Below are 15,578 nucleotides of genomic sequence, written 5' to 3'. Positions count from 1 at the left end.
ATGCATTTGACTAATTATAAGAGTTTGGGTTGAATTTGGAGTGTTTAGACAATACTTAAACCCGTTTTATCCCAAACCAGGCTTAAACCGAGAAAACATTGATTCAAAGCAGTTAATAGCTTTGTTACTGTTTCTAGGGTCATACTGTGTGACAATCCAATGCATTGGACTAATTTTAAGAGATTGGGATGAATTTGGTGTTGGTTTAAATCGCTAAGCGGAAGTAGAGTAGAGAGAGTATTGTGAACAATGAGATTCTATTAGTGTATAGTTTACAATGTCGGCTAAGGACATAAAGAGAGAGAAGGGACTGATCCCAAGGATGATAGCGACGTGACTTGGTCTCCCTAAGGGAAACTATCTCGTGACCTTATCCTCCAACGGCTCCATAACTTCTTCGAGATCCTTCTAATGGGCCTTGGTAGGTAATTCAACCTCATCTCTTCTCATTACACTCGATAGGCCTTGGCCTTAATGGTATATGTACGGACGACCGTACGGACGGCCGTACGGACAACCGTACGGACGGCCGTACGGACAACCTCAAGTCTCGAGTATACCATGGTCAATACTCCCCCTCAAGCTTAGCCAAGTGGAACGGCTAAGCTTGGAACCCATAAGGAATCACCTCGTTAAATACCACATGGGACAAAACCATGTTAAGGAAAAGAGTATGATCCCTACGGATTAGAGGAGTTTCTCATGGGTGTGTGGGATCTACTAGTCCAAGCTTGCTAGAGATGTTTTCGCAAATCTGTGGACTAGTGGCATTTGTGAAAATGTCCGCCAATTGGCTTTGCTTGGCGTGTAACACGGTTGGACTACACCTTCTTCGATCCTCTCTCGATATGCTTAGTTCTTTCATGGAAGACCGAGTTGGTTGCTATGTGTATCGCCGCTTTGTTGTCACAATGCATAGTGATCGGTTTGTCAGTCTCCACTCCAAGGTCCTTGAGGAGGCCTTTGAGCCATGTAAGCTCGTTTGTGAGCTTCTTCATAGCCCTATATTCCGACTCGGGACTTGATTGAGACACAACTTTCTGTTTCTTCGACTTCCAAGTTACTAGGTTTCCTCCAACGAACGTGCAATACCCTGTCGTGGATCTCCTATCGGTTGTATCACCCGCATAGTCCGTGAAACAAGAACTTTTTCAAGTATCTACTTATGAATGAATGAATGATGCAATCAAACAAACAAACATAAGTATGAATGATCAGAATGTAATGCAAGGTGTTTCAAATCCCTTATGATGTTGTAGCATAAAGGATATCAATCCATAAAGAGTGTGATATGTAAGCAGTCAAGATGTGATCAATGCATTCAAGTTAAGCCAAATATCAAGTTGATTTGTTTCTAACAACCTAATGACAATAATGAAATGCAATGAACTAAGGCAACTTAAGACAATACTAATGCTGAATTAAACTGTAGAACAAGTGCAATAAACAAGACTAAGCAGAATTAACTAATAAGCAGAAGAAAACATGAACAGAACAATGCATAAGCAAGAAAGTAAAATGGAGCTCGACCTAGCACTCGGTCGAGTGCATGGTCGAGTGGGAGGTCGAGTTGACAAGCGAATGAACAGAAACAGAGCAAATAATGAAAACAGAGCAAACAACAAGCAATTAACAATACTTAAACAGGGAAATCAATAAACAAAGAAAATCCTAAGGATGGATTCATGGGATGGACTCAAGCTATGGCTATCTAAATTGGTCAACAAACCTCAATCAACAATGAGCTATCTCTAGACAATGATCTTCTAATACATGTTAATCCATTCTCATGACAATAACAATCAAGCCAAGATACTTCGTAGACCTAGTTCTCACTAGCTATTACATATCAAAGCAAGCATTAAAACCCAGATCATCAATGTCAAAAATCACTTTAAACATCTAATCTCTTAGCATGCTTCATGATAATCTCTAGCATTAGCCTTATCTAACAACTTAGACACTGGTGTGATGCTAAGAAGCTTAAGATCTATCCTTACCCTCTCAGTATAAGAATAGCATAGAGCATATCTAATCTAGAAGAGATATATAAAAATCAAGCTTGACCAATCTAAACAACCATAACCTTTACCCAGCCTAATTCATCCCTAAGATCCTAAGCCACTAATAAGATCTAAAAATCATCATGAAGAACACAAACCCAGAAATTAATGAAACTATCATGATTAGAAAGATGAGATTAAGATGAACAATATTGAACAAAGAAGTGAAAGCAAATATTCAACAGATTCAAAGTTATGAAGGTTACAAATCTATGAAAATCTAGAGAAAAGATAAGAGATGATGCAATAAAGTAAAAGAAGCTAAAAATGGCAAAAACTAGGTTATGAGGTGTCTACATGGTCTCCAGGGTCTCTCCCTTTTCGGCCACAAGTGCCAGTACACATATATATAGTAAAGAGAGAGAAGCCCTAGTTAGCTAGAGGACAAAACATAGAGGCGGCGGTCAGCTCGACCATGTGCATGGTCGAGTGGTTGGTCCGTCACGTAACTCGAGTCTTCGATCTGGGATGATATTTGTTCAGTAAAATCGGGATAACTCTTGCACTACACCTCTGATTGCCTTTAAACCACCGGCATTCGAAAGTTAACTCAATTGCCTACAACTCTCTTGAAGGACGCGGAAGCTGAATCGCAACGAAAGATCTTCATTTGGATCGATCTTTGAGGATCTCGTTATGAATCCGACCGAGTACTCGACCATGTGCCTGCTCGAGTGCTGTGGTCGAGTTGCCTTGCGAATCCACTTCCTGATACTTTCAGTCCTCTTGTTTAGCTCCAGAAATAACACCAAGTCCTTCCTTACCCTTTTAGAGCTCCATAACACCTAATAACACTCCAAATGCACAAAAATATGCAATGCATGCTTCTAAACATCCTAAGTGCATATTTGGACATAAATGGCTATAAAACCTAAGGAATCATTTCTATATGATGCAAAACATGAACTAAACAAGGCCTTAAATATGGTAAAATATAGTAACATCAACGCCCCCAAACTTAGTCTTTGCTTGCCCTCAAGCAAATAAACATGACATAAGTAGGAAGATGAGGTTTGAAAGTGGGATCTTAGAACCTAACAACTTAGTAATGAGCTACCTAGAATCAATGTCCAAGTTACTAGTACTATGATGCAAGGTGAATGAGCTGTACTTAAAAACTTTAGACAGACCTATCACAACCTCTACTGATTCAAGCCTTAGATATCCACATGCATTCAGATCAATCATTTCCTTTAACATTCATTAAGCAAGAACATGAATCAGATTGTGCAATGTTTAAACTCATTTGGCTTGGAGATAAAGGTTTAGAGACAAGGATGGTTTCTCTTTAGAGTGGGGCTCATTAAGTCAAGGTTCTCTCATAAAAATAGATTGAGCTTTTGAAGAAGGCTAAAGGTAAGAACTAATAGACACATACAAGAACAAAACCTTGTCTACCCAAAGGCACCCAAAGTGTTTGATCCTAACATTCTAATCCCAAATGGTCCTAATTCTACCCTTTGTCTTCTTCTCTTCTCAAGTACCCTTTTTCTCTTTTTGTTTTTAAGCCATAGGAGAGGTTTCTTATTTGAATCAACTAGTGGAATGGGGACTTCTTTCTAATTGATATGGTTCCCTTTTCTTCTTAATCTTTAAGACATAAAAGCTTTTTCCTAGACTCTTCTTTTCTTTTTTTCTTTTCTTTGGTTAGAACCATCTTCAACAATCTTTATACTTCCCATTCTTTCACTAGAGCTTAAATTCTCTTAAACACATTCCCCTCCTAAAGACTCTAACCTTTTCTTTCCTTTTTTTTTCTTTTCTTTTCTTTTCTTTTTTCAAAACAACCAAGTCCCTATCCCAACAATTAAACCACCTAGTCCTATCTAGTTTGAAAATTGCAAACTAGAACTACACAAGGCTTTACTCTTGTCAGCTCAAACCTAACACTTTCTACCAAGCTCAATCCCAGAAAGGCCTCACACACTCAAGAATAAACATGGCTTGAAAGAAGGGTTGGTTAAGGGTAGGAGAAACTGATTTAAAAGTGAAATCAGCTATTTTGATCAACAAGAGTGGTAAAAAGGAAAAAGATGATCCAAATATGTGTATGGTATCCATGAGTTTAAAACAATGCACAACCAGATAATTACAACTCAATATTAGGTTCTTATAAGTAGGAAATGACATCAAATCACAACATGCTTCCATTTAGACCAAAATGCAATATAGGAATTCAAGGCTTGGTTCAATCTTATGTTTCTAGCTCACTCAACTAGCATCAAAGTACTATTAACTTGGGCATTGATCCTAGTCTAGCTAATTTAAACAAGTTAAAAAGGCTGAACTCATCATAAATCCCTAATGCAAATATGAAACAGTCCTACATGAAACATATTAACAAGATCCTAATATGCAATGCAAACTACATGAACACTCTTTTTTTTGTAAAGATTTTTGCAAAAAATTTCAAATTTTTAGGTTTTTCTATGCCATAGATGAAATACAAGTACTAACATGATTATGCTAAAAATTTGAAATAAGAAAACAAAACACAACATCAAATGTCATCTCAAACCCTCCCCCAAACTTAAATTACACAGTCCCTTGTGTAAGAAAAATTTGGAAAAGGATTTAAGAATCAAGAAACAACACAAAAACAAAAAATGCAGTGTTATATACAAATATAGAGTTGGAGTATTACTTGGGATGGGCTAAGGGTGGGATTCATTTGATATCCACCAAGTGCTTAAAGGACCTCCATGCTACCTGACCAACCATAACACTAAAGAAAACAAGATCAAAATAACAAGAAACTTAATATGTACTAGGATACCTTTGGGACTTCCTCCCAAGTGAGCTTGTTTAAAGTCTCTAAGCTTGACTTTGCATACTTCTTATGCTTTGGAAGGGTTATAGAGAGGTGATGAAGTTCCCTCTGTTCTTAAAGATTCCATTGCTCCTCTTATTCCTGGGTCAATGCTAAAAGAGCTGTGTCTGCTAATAATACTCAGACCTTGTCTTGCTTTCTTTGGAGAGGAACTTCTCACTCTACCATGAAGCTTCTTGATTTGCCCCCTTATGTCCTCATCCTTAGTTGTTAAATCCCTCACTGAATCATGTAGAATGTTGATAGTTTGAAGCTTAGACAGACCATTGAAGGAAGGATTTCTTGGCTCTTGTTGTTGATGAAGCTTGGGGATGAAGTCTGGGCATTTTGGGTGACTTGGTACCACTCGGTCGAGTGACTTAAGGTGCTCGGTCGAGTGGCAGGTCGAGTGGTAGGTCGAGTGGAAGGTCGGGTGACCTAAAATCTCTGTTTCTACCCCATTCACACCCTGAAAGATTTCAGACTCAGTTTCATGACCTTTCTTTTCAATCCTGAAGGTCTGCCCATCAATAGTTGGCTTCTTCTGCTCAAGCTTTTTAACTTGTGGCTTCTCTTTCATTTCAACATCTTGTAACAAAGGTTCATGACTCAAGACCATCAATGCCTTGTTATCAATAGAAGCCTTGTACTTTTTCAGCATTTGCTCTTTAAACCGTCCTGGAAATGGCAAAGGTGGCTGATAGGGAGGAGGAATGAACCGAACCGGCTTGCTAGATTCTTGAGCAATGACTCGATCAGGCACTCGACCAGGCACTCGACCGTGTGCATGGTCGAGTGTATGGTCGAGTGGTGTCTCAAGCTCAGTTCTCTTCTCATTGTGCACCTCTGGTTGAAGAAATTCCTCCCTATCTTGGTTGTAACTGTCCTTAGTGAGCTTTGTAGGTAGTTCTTTGAGAGAGATAGCTTGGGCAGTGGCATACTCCTTTAAATTGTCAATTGATGTACCATTGAGTTGTCTAGAAGAAGAAGATTCACTCGTGCTCTCAAGGTGAAGGATTCTGCAAGTTAAAGCTTCAATCTTGATATTAAGGGCACCATATGTGGAGTCTATCTTGTTTTTCATCTCAGTGAGCTTAGTAATTTTTTCCATATCTCCAATAGCTTGGCCTTGTAGCAGTTGTTGAAGCATACTCTTCATCTCTTGATCTAGAGCAGGAGCTTGTTGGAGTTGTTGTGGAGGATAGACTTGAACCATAAACTTCTCATCATCACAAACAACAGGGACTTGCTTTTGTTGGGTTAGAAGTAGTTTATCTAGCTTCTCAAGCTTCTCATCTAAGGCTTGTAGTTCCTTTATATGCCCTTCCTCATAAGCAACACCTTCCCTTAAGCTTCTATCATATTCCTCACTGTAATTGCCATTGGACTGAGCAAAGTTCTCTACTAAGTCCAAACCTTCATCTAAATCTTTATTCATGAAGCTTCCATTGGAGGCTGTGTCTAGGAGCATCCTGATCTTGGGAAGAACACCTCTATACAAAGTACACAACAAATATTCCCTGCTGAATCCATGACGTGGGCATTGTCTCTGGTAGCCTTTGAAGCGCTCCCATGCTTCACTGAAAGATTCACCATTTTGTTGGAGAAATCCTGAAATGGCATTCCTCAAATGTGCAGTCCTTGAACTATTGAAGTATTTTGCAAGGAAGACTTTCTTACAATCAACCCAAGAGGTGATTCCAGAATGTAGAGTCTTCTCCCACTGATGTGCTTTATCTCCTAGAGAAAAAGGAAACAACCTCAACTTCAAGGCATCCTCACCAACTCCATTGATATTGGTAAGGCTACAAAGCCTATCAAACTCATCAAGATGTGCAAGGGGGTCTTCACTAGGCAGTCCATAAAATCTGTTGCTTTGTGAAACTGACTTTCTTTGTGGTGTATGAATGAATGATGTATGGAATGATGATGTATGGAATGAATAGAAGTCAGGGTGTTTCAATTCCCCTTATGCAGTTGCAGTATAAGAGGTGTCAATCCTATCTGAGTGATTGTGAACAATTAAGATGTGCATATGAGTCTAAGTCAAGCCAATTGTAAAGATTGTTTGTCACTAACAATCCTAAAATGAGATATGAAATGCAGAAAGTAAAACAACTAGAACAGGATACTAAATGCAAACAGAACAAACAACTTGAAGCTATAATGAAACTAGAACAAAGATAGAAACTATGCTAATGAACTAATGCAAGACAAGTAATGAACAGGAAACTACGTGAATGCAATGGAAATGAAACAGGAATGAAACAAGACAATCACAAATAAAAAAAACACAAGTTCTGGGGATGAACTCGAGCAGCACTCGACCGAGTGTAGGTCGAGTGGGTGGTCGAGCTAGACTTAAACGTGAAAACAGAGCAACACAAGAAAAACAGAGCAAAGCTAAAACCAATCAAACAACAAACAAGCAATGATATTTAGACTAGGATTTCAATAAACAAAGAAGGCCTTGAGGAGGGATTCATGGGCTGAGCTAATCATTGTGGTTATCTAACTTGGTCAACAAATCTCAAGCAAACATTGAGCTGATCTCTAGACATACTATTCTAATACATGTTTAATCCACTCTCATGGCAAGAAACAATCAAACCTATGCAACTCTAGACTTGTTCTCACAAAGAAAAGAATCTACACAAGCAGGCATTAAGCAATACATCTCAAACCAAACAAGACTCCTAATCTCTTAGCAAGCCTAATGGTAAGTTCTAGATCTAGCCTTATCTATGCTCCTTAGACATTGGTGTGATGCTAAGATGCTTGAAATCAAACCCTACCCTCTCAGATATAGGATCAGCATTAAGATCATCTAGCCTAGAAGAGATCTACAACAATCAAGCTTGACCAAATCAAACAAACCACAAGATCAACCCAGCCTAACCCATCCTCAAGGTCCTAAACAAACTACTCACAAGAACACATGGTGAAATATGTCAAAAACCCAAAAAATAATGAAACTTGCATCATTAGAGAGATGAAACAGAGATCTACAATATTGATGAAGGAATAAAACTCGAAATCTTAATACTTTGAAAGTTATGAAACAAACAAAATATAAGAATCTGGTCTTTCTCTCTCAAACAAGTACAAGATCTAAAAATAAAATAAAAGTGCAAAAGGACTAATATCTAAAAAAGGTAAAAACTAGGTTTTAGACTCTCTAAAAAGCTGGACTCCTTTGTGGCTGCAAGTACAAGGGCCTTATATAGGAGGTGAGGTGGAAGCCCTAAAAATACAAAAAGTCAAAGTGGTCAACGGCTCGGTCAACTCGACCAGTGCTCGGTCGAGTGGCTGGTCGAGCTGGCTTCTCTCGTGCATTCTCCACTCGGTCGAGTCCTCTCAGCACACGGTCGAGTGCTGGTCGAGTGGTGCGGTCGAGTTGGACTCCGGACCTTGATTCTACAGCCTTAACTCTCTTGTTTTCTCCTCAGGACAGCTTCACTTCTCCTCAGCATTGCTTCCATGCTCCTTAAGCTCCAAAATCACCTGTTTATGCATGAAAAGATGCAAATGCAATGCAACTACACTCTAATGCATGATTAGTCCTAAAGCTACACAATAATGGCCTAAATGGATAGTAAAAGATGCAAAAGTTGTGAATAAACTAAGGGAAAACAAGGTAAAATATATGAACATCAACACCCCCAAACTTAGTCTTTGCTTGCCCTCAAGCAAATAATCAAAGACAAAAGAAGGTAAGTGAGGTTTGAAAGTGGTATCTCAGCTCCTAAAGCTTGCAAATAGACTATCTAGAATCAATGTCCAAGTTACTAGTACTATGATGCAAGTTGAATGAGCTATACTTAAAGACTTTAGACAAGCATATCACAACCTTCACTGATTTGAGCCTTAGACATCCACATGCATTCAAATCAACCATTTCCTTTAACATTCATTAATCAAGAACATGAATCAATTCTATGCAATGCTTAAACTCATTTGGCTTGGCAGTAAAAGGTTTAGAGACAATGATGGTCCCTTTTTAGAGTAGGGCTTATCAATATCAAGGTTCTCTCATAAAAAATGAATTGAGCTTTAGAAGAATGCTAAAGGTAAGAACACTTAGACACATACAAGAACAAAACCTTGTCTACCGAAAGGTACCCAATTGGTCCTAGTGCTACCCTTTAACTTCTTTTCTTCTTTTTCACCCTTTTCTCTTTTGGTTTTAAAGTCTTAGGAGAGGTTTCTTATTTGATCTTTCTAGTGGAATGGGGGATTCTTACTTATTTGCTATGGTTCTCTTTTCTTCTTATTCTTAAGACATATAAGCATTTTGCTAGACTTCTCTTTCCTTTCTTTCTTTTCTTTAACTAGAACCATTTTTAAACAACCTTATTCTTCCCATTCTTTCACTAGACTTTAAATTTTCTTAAACACATTCCCCTCCTAAAGACTCTAACCTTTTCTTTCTCTTTTTCCTCTTTTCTTTTCATAACAGCCAAGTTCCAAACCCAACAAGTGAACCACCTAGTCCTATCTAGTTTGAAAAATGCAAACTAGAACTACACAAGGCTTTACTCATGTTAGTTCAAACCTAGCACTTTCTACCAAGCTCAATCCCAAAAATAGGCCTCACACACACAAGAATAAACATGGCTTGAAAGAAGGTTTGGTTTAGGGGTAGGGGAACTGATTCTTAATGAGGAAATCAGCTACTTGGATCAACAAGAGTGGTAAAAAGGAAGAACATGATCCAAATATGTATGTGGTATCCATGAGTTTAAAGCATTGCACACATTGATAATTGAAAGTCAATATTAGGTTCTTATAAATAGGAAATGGTTTCAAATCTCAACATGCTTCAATTTAGACCAAATGCAATGTAGGAATTCAAGGCCTGGTTCAATCTTATTCTAACCACTCAACTAGCATCAAAGTACTATTAACTTGGGCATTGATCCTAGTCTAGTGAATAAACAAGCTAACAAGGGAATACTCATCATAGATCCCTAATGCAAGTACTATACAATCCTACATGAAACATGCTAAACAAGATCCTAATGTGCAGTGCAAACTACATGAACACTCTTTTCTTTTTTTTTTTTATAAAGATTTTTGCAAAAATTTTCAAATTTTTAGGGTTTTTCTATGCCTTAGATGCTATGCAAGTATTAACATGATTATGCTAAAAATTTGAAATAAGAATCACAAAACACAATGTCAAATGCTATCTCAAACCCTCCCCCAAACTTAAATCACACAGTCCCTGTGTGAAAGAAATTTGATTGAGGATTCAAGATGAAAAACAAAAAAAAACAAAACACAATGTCAAATGCAATGATATCTACAAGGGAAGGTGATAGTGGTACCTTAGGGATTGTGGAAGTAGTTGTCCACATCCATCTGCATGCTGTCATAGGAGTAGCTGGGGTCTTGTTGGTGACTTGGAGGTGGAGATTGGGGCAGCTCGACGATGGGGATCGACCGGGACTCGGTCGAGTACGTGCTCGAGTGGGGGGGTCGAGCTGGACCACGATTGTCAAAATGTTGACCTTGCTGCTGGTAGAACTGCTGGTAGAGTGCTGGATCCATGAAGTACTGGGGTGGAATGGGAGGGTAACCTTGATATCCTGGATAAGCAGCTGGAGGTGGGAAACCATAGGGTGATCTGGGCTGGAACTCGACCGAGTGCATTGGGGGTGCTCGATCGAGTGGGAGGCTTGATGGTGTAGGTGAAGAATTCCCACTCTTCAACTTAGCAATCTCCTTCTTTAAGCCCTTGATGGACTTAGCCATGTTGGTCACCTTCTTCTTCAGCTTATCAAACCTCTTCCCATGCCATTTGTTCCATTTTTGCAGAAGGGTTAATCTCTTGGTAGCCTCCCTCACTCCTCTACTATCTCTTGGGTTGAGCTCATAATCCTCAAAGTAAAATTGCTCCTCCCCATCAGCCATTTGCACATCTCCAGCTTCATCAACTCTAAGTTGAACTATCCCATCAAACAAATGCTCCTCAGCTGGCCAAAAATCAATGTTGGCTCCTTCTTGAATGGTGGTGAGCTCTTGGTTAGGCAAAATCAGTTGCTTTTTCCCAAGTGTTGGAAGTTCAAAGTTGAAAATGTTATTCCCTTGATGCAGCTCCTTGGCTAGGATGAGAGTAGAAGTGAGGTAGCTAGAGTCAATCCATCTTGGTGAAACCCTTTCTCCTCTAAGTGGAACCTTAGCAGCTTGAAGGATTGGAGTAATGATGCCTCCAATGGTTAGTGCTCCTCTTGATCCTTTATTCTCCAACTTGCCTACCCAACTTCTCAAGAAAACCATGTGATCAATGAGCACCATTGCTAGGTCAGTCTCCACAGTGCTCCCAAGAATGATGGTGCCATTCCTTGCTTGAAAGATGACTCCATTGAGAGCCAAATCAATCATCTTTAGCTCCCCCTCATTAATATTCCCAGTTTCCTTCCTAGCAAAGAAGGTGTTGGCAAGAGCTTTGTGGAAGTACCTTAGGATTGGGCTCCTTATCCTTGAACTCTTGGAATTGGAGGATGAGTAGTATTTGTTGTCCCCAATGGTTTCTCACACAGCATAGAGCTCTTCTCTTGGAATCATCAAACTCCTATTGCTCCCAACCTCAAAACCAAACACATTGGCTATCTTCTTCATTGAGAGTTCATACCTTTTCCCCTTGATTGTGAAATCAATGTGGCCAGCTCCAAACTCAGCATCCTTCCTTGCATATGTATGCAGCTTGACTGTGGCCAGAAACTCACAACTCTCTTCTTTGTAGCCCTCCATGCAAAGCCCCATAAACTTGGTTAGGTTGCTCTTCTCAAAGAGGTACTCCACATCTTCACCAATGGCTAGCTTCTCCATGGTTTCCTTGTGTGGATATCTTGTCCCTAAGAACTCCATTCTCATGAAAGCATCATAGAGTTGCCTCTTTGACAACCCACAGGACTCAGCTTCTCCATCATCCTCTATCTCTTCTTTTTCACTTTCTTCCTCACTCTCATTCTCACTCTCCTCTTGTTCAACCTCAACTGCTGGCCTCTTCCCTTTGGCCTTGTGTCTCCTCATGAACTCATTGAGAGTTGACTCCCTTTCCTCTTCACTCTCAGTCCTCTCAGGATCTTCCTCAACTCTCTCTCTCCTTGGACGCAGCATCTGGCTCGACCGGCTGCTCGAACCACCACTCGGTCGAGTGCATGATCGAGTGGGGCGTCGAGTGGCCCTTCTAGCTTCTCCTCTTAATTCAAGGCTAGCATCATGACGTTCCATGGAGGTTGCAGCGGTTTGTTGAGACTTCCTAGTGATTCTTGAAGACATTTTTCAAATAGAACTGAAGGGAATAGACTCAAAGCTCAAAGTTAATAGGTTAGTGAACCAAAAACTTGAAAGAACTAAGCTTGAGCAAAAGATAAGCTAAGAGAGAGACTTTAAAACTTGAATTCAATGGTTTTGAGCGAATGAGAGAATGTGAGAGGTATAATTTCGTGCAAAGTCTATATAAAGAAGCTAAGGGGACAAAGAGACAAGGGTGGAGCGTCCATACCATTCAAATTTGAAATGGGAATCTTTGACCTGCTTTTTGCTGCCACTCGACCCCACACTCGACTGTACACGGTCACAAAACACAATGTCAAATGCTATCTCAAACACTAGCTTAGGGAAATCAATGAGAGAAAGGAGATGATGGCTAAGCAACAAGAGGAAGAGAAGGCTTTGAAGGAAGTGGTTGTGATTGAAGAAGCTGTGGTTGAGGAAGTGTTTGCCATACAAGAGATCACCATTGCTTACCAAGAAGAAGAGAGAGGACCTGCCTTGGAACAGTATGATCCATATCCTCTCTACAAAGACTTTTTGCTTCCTTATCTTAGGAAGCACTCCTCTATACAAGGTGCTTAGAAGTGACTCATTGCTGAAGCCATGGTGAGGACACTGAGTTTGGAATCCTTTAAACCTCTCCTAAGCTTCACAAAAGCTCTCATTCCCAGCCTTCTTCTTTGACAAATCAAGCAAAAAGTCTTTGTAGAGAGGATATGGATCATACTGTTCCAAGGCAGGTCCTCTCTCTTCTTCTTGGTAAGCAATGGTGATCTCTTGTATGGCCAACACTTCCTCAACCACAGCTTCTTCAATCACAACCACTTCCTTCAAAGCCTTCTCTTCCTCTTGTTGCTTAGCCATCATCTCCTTTCTCTCAATGATTGCCCTAAGCTCCTTAATCTTTTGTGCTTTGAAACGTCCTGGGAATGGAAGAGGTGGCTTGTAAGCAGGAGGAATGTACTTAGCAGGCTTGACAGCTTCTGAGTCTACAACTCGATCGACCACTCGAGCATGCACTCGATCGAGTGGCTGTTCGAGTACTTGGTCGAGTGCAATAACGGACTCCAGTTGCTTTGCACAAACGTCACTTGGGGCTTCAGTAACTAATGAATTCCCCCAAACTTGGACTTCACTGTCCTCAGTGACTTCCTCATCAGAGATATGAATGGCTTTTGCAGTGAACTCCCTTGGATTTTGAACAGCTTTTCCAGGGAGTTGGTTGGGTTTAGGAGCTGAAGTAGAGGCAATGTTACTCTCCATATACTTCATTCTGGAGTTGAGGCCCTCAAACTTCAAGTTCAGATCATTGTACTGTGATGTGAGCCTTTGATTCAACTCAGCAAACTGTTTGGCTTCCTCAATCTTGCCTTGTGTTTGCCCAATCAACAACTGTTGCATCATTGCTCTTAAGTCTTGTTCCTGGCCTTGGTTAGTCTGAAACCCTGGTGGGGGACACAATTGGGGCTGGAACACTTGGTGTTGTTGCTTGGGGATGTAGTTTTGTTTTTGTTGAGGTTGAGGAGGTGGATAGACCTGGTCTTGATGGTTGGCCACATTGGTGCTCCTATAAGAGAGATTGTTGTTCTTGAAACCTCCTTGGTTGTAGCCTTTGAATCCTCCCTGGTTCTGCATGTAGCATAACTCAGCAAATTCAGGCTCCCCCTCTTGAACTGGAGCTTCCTCTTCACCAATGAAGTGAATGGACTTGGATTGGCTGAGGAGGATCTTGTCAAGCTTCTCATTGGCCATCTTCAAATCATTCTTATACTTGTCCTCTTGATCAGTTGAGGAGCTCCTTATGGTCCTATCATAGTCCTCATTATAATTGCCATCAGATTGAGCAAGATTCTCAACTAATTCCCATCCTTCTTCCACATTCTTGTTGAGGAAATTGCCATTAGAGGTTGTGTCAAGAAGCATCCTTATCTTAGGAAGCACTCCTCTATACAAGGTGCTTAGAAGTGACTCATTGCTGAAGCCATGGTGAGGACACTGAGTTTGGAATCCTTTAAACCTCTCCTAAGCTTCACAAAAGCTACTCCTCCTCAAAGGGCTTGATGGTGTAGGTGAAGAATTCCCACTCTTCAACTCAGCAATCTCCTTCTTTAAGCCCTTGATGGACTTAGCCATGTTGGTCACCTTCTTCTTCAGCTTATCAAACCTCTTCCCATGCCATTTGTTCCATTTTTGCAGAAGGGTTAATCTCTTGGTAGCCTCCCTCACTCCTCTACTATCTCTTGGGTTGAGCTCATAATCCTCAAAGTAAAATTGCTCCTCCCCATCAGCCATTTGCACATCTCCAGCTTCATCAACTCTAAGTTGAACTATCCCATCAAACAAATGCTCCTCAGCTGGCCAAAAGTCAATGTTGGCTCCTTCTTGAATGGTGGTGAGCTCTTGGTTAGGCAAAATCAGTTGCTTTTTCCCAAGTGTTGGAAGTTCAAAGTTGAAAATGTGATTCCCTTGATGCATCTCCTTGGCTAGGATGAGAGTAGAGGTGAGGTAGCTAGAGTCAATCCATCTTGGTGAAACCCTTTCTCCTCTAAGTGGAACCTTAGCAGCTTGTAGGATTGGAGTAATGATGCCTCTAATGGTTAGTGCTCCTCTTGATCCTTTGTTCTCCAACTTGCCTACCCAACTTCTCAAGTAAATCATGTGGTCAATGAGCACCATTGCTAGGACAGTCTCCACAGTGCTCCCAAGAATGATGGTGCCATTTCTTGCTTGGAAGATGACTCCATTGAGAGCCAAATCAATCATCTTTAGCTCCCCCTCATTAATATTCCCAGTTTCCTTCCTAGCAAAGATGGTGTTGGCAAGAGCTTTGTGGAAGTACCTTAGGATTGGGCTCCTTATCCTTGAACTCTTGGAATTGGAGGAGAAGTGAAGCAATCCTGAGGAGAAAACAAGAGAGTTAAGGCTGTAGAATCAAAGTCCGGAGTCCAACTCGACCGCACCACTCGACCACCACTCGACCGTGTGCTGAGGAGGACTCGACCGAGTGGAGAATGCACGAGAGAAGCCAGCTCGACCAGCCACTCGACCGAGCACTGGTCGAGTTGACCGAGCCGTTGACTACTTTGACTTTTTGTATTTTTAGGGCTTCCACCTCATCTCCTATATAAAGCCCATGTACCTGCAGCCACCAAGGAGTCCAGCTTTTTAGAGAGTCTAAAACCTAGTTTTTACCTTTTTTAGATATTATTCCCTTTGCACTTTTATTTTATTTTTTTTAGATCTTGTACTTGTTTGAGAGAGAAAGACTAGATTCTTATATTTTGTTTGTTTCATAACTTTGAAAGTATTAAGATTTCGAGTTTTATTCCTTCATCAATATTATAGATCTCTGTTTCATCTCTCTAATGATGCAAGTTTCATTATTTTCTGGGTTTTTGACATATTTCACCATGTGTTCTTGT

The 15,578-nt window shown here is 40.4% G+C and overlaps 1 non-coding gene and 2 pseudogenes across 1 annotated transcript; all 3 read left to right on the top strand.

Annotated features, from left to right (window-relative positions):
* The first annotated feature begins 6,398 nt into the window (after window positions 1–6,398).
* LOC147950151 (small nucleolar RNA R71) lies at window positions 6,399–6,504 on the top strand. The gene has a single exon (XR_015565478.1). It is a non-coding gene; the product is annotated as a small nucleolar RNA R71 (small nucleolar RNA).
* A 6,250-nt stretch (window positions 6,505–12,754) lies between these two features.
* LOC147950150 (small nucleolar RNA R71) lies at window positions 12,755–12,872 on the top strand (annotated as a pseudogene).
* Window positions 12,873–14,134: 1,262 nt separating this feature from the next.
* LOC147950149 (small nucleolar RNA R71) lies at window positions 14,135–14,272 on the top strand (annotated as a pseudogene).
* The last annotated feature ends 1,306 nt before the right edge of the window (window positions 14,273–15,578 follow it).

Source organism: Camelina sativa, chromosome 1 (assembly GCF_030686135.1).
Source record: "Camelina sativa cultivar CO46 ecotype springtype chromosome 1, ASM3068613v1".
In the NCBI taxonomy this organism is placed as follows: domain Eukaryota; kingdom Viridiplantae; phylum Streptophyta; class Magnoliopsida; order Brassicales; family Brassicaceae; genus Camelina; species Camelina sativa.
This window is presented reverse-complemented; position numbering and strand designations above follow the sequence as displayed.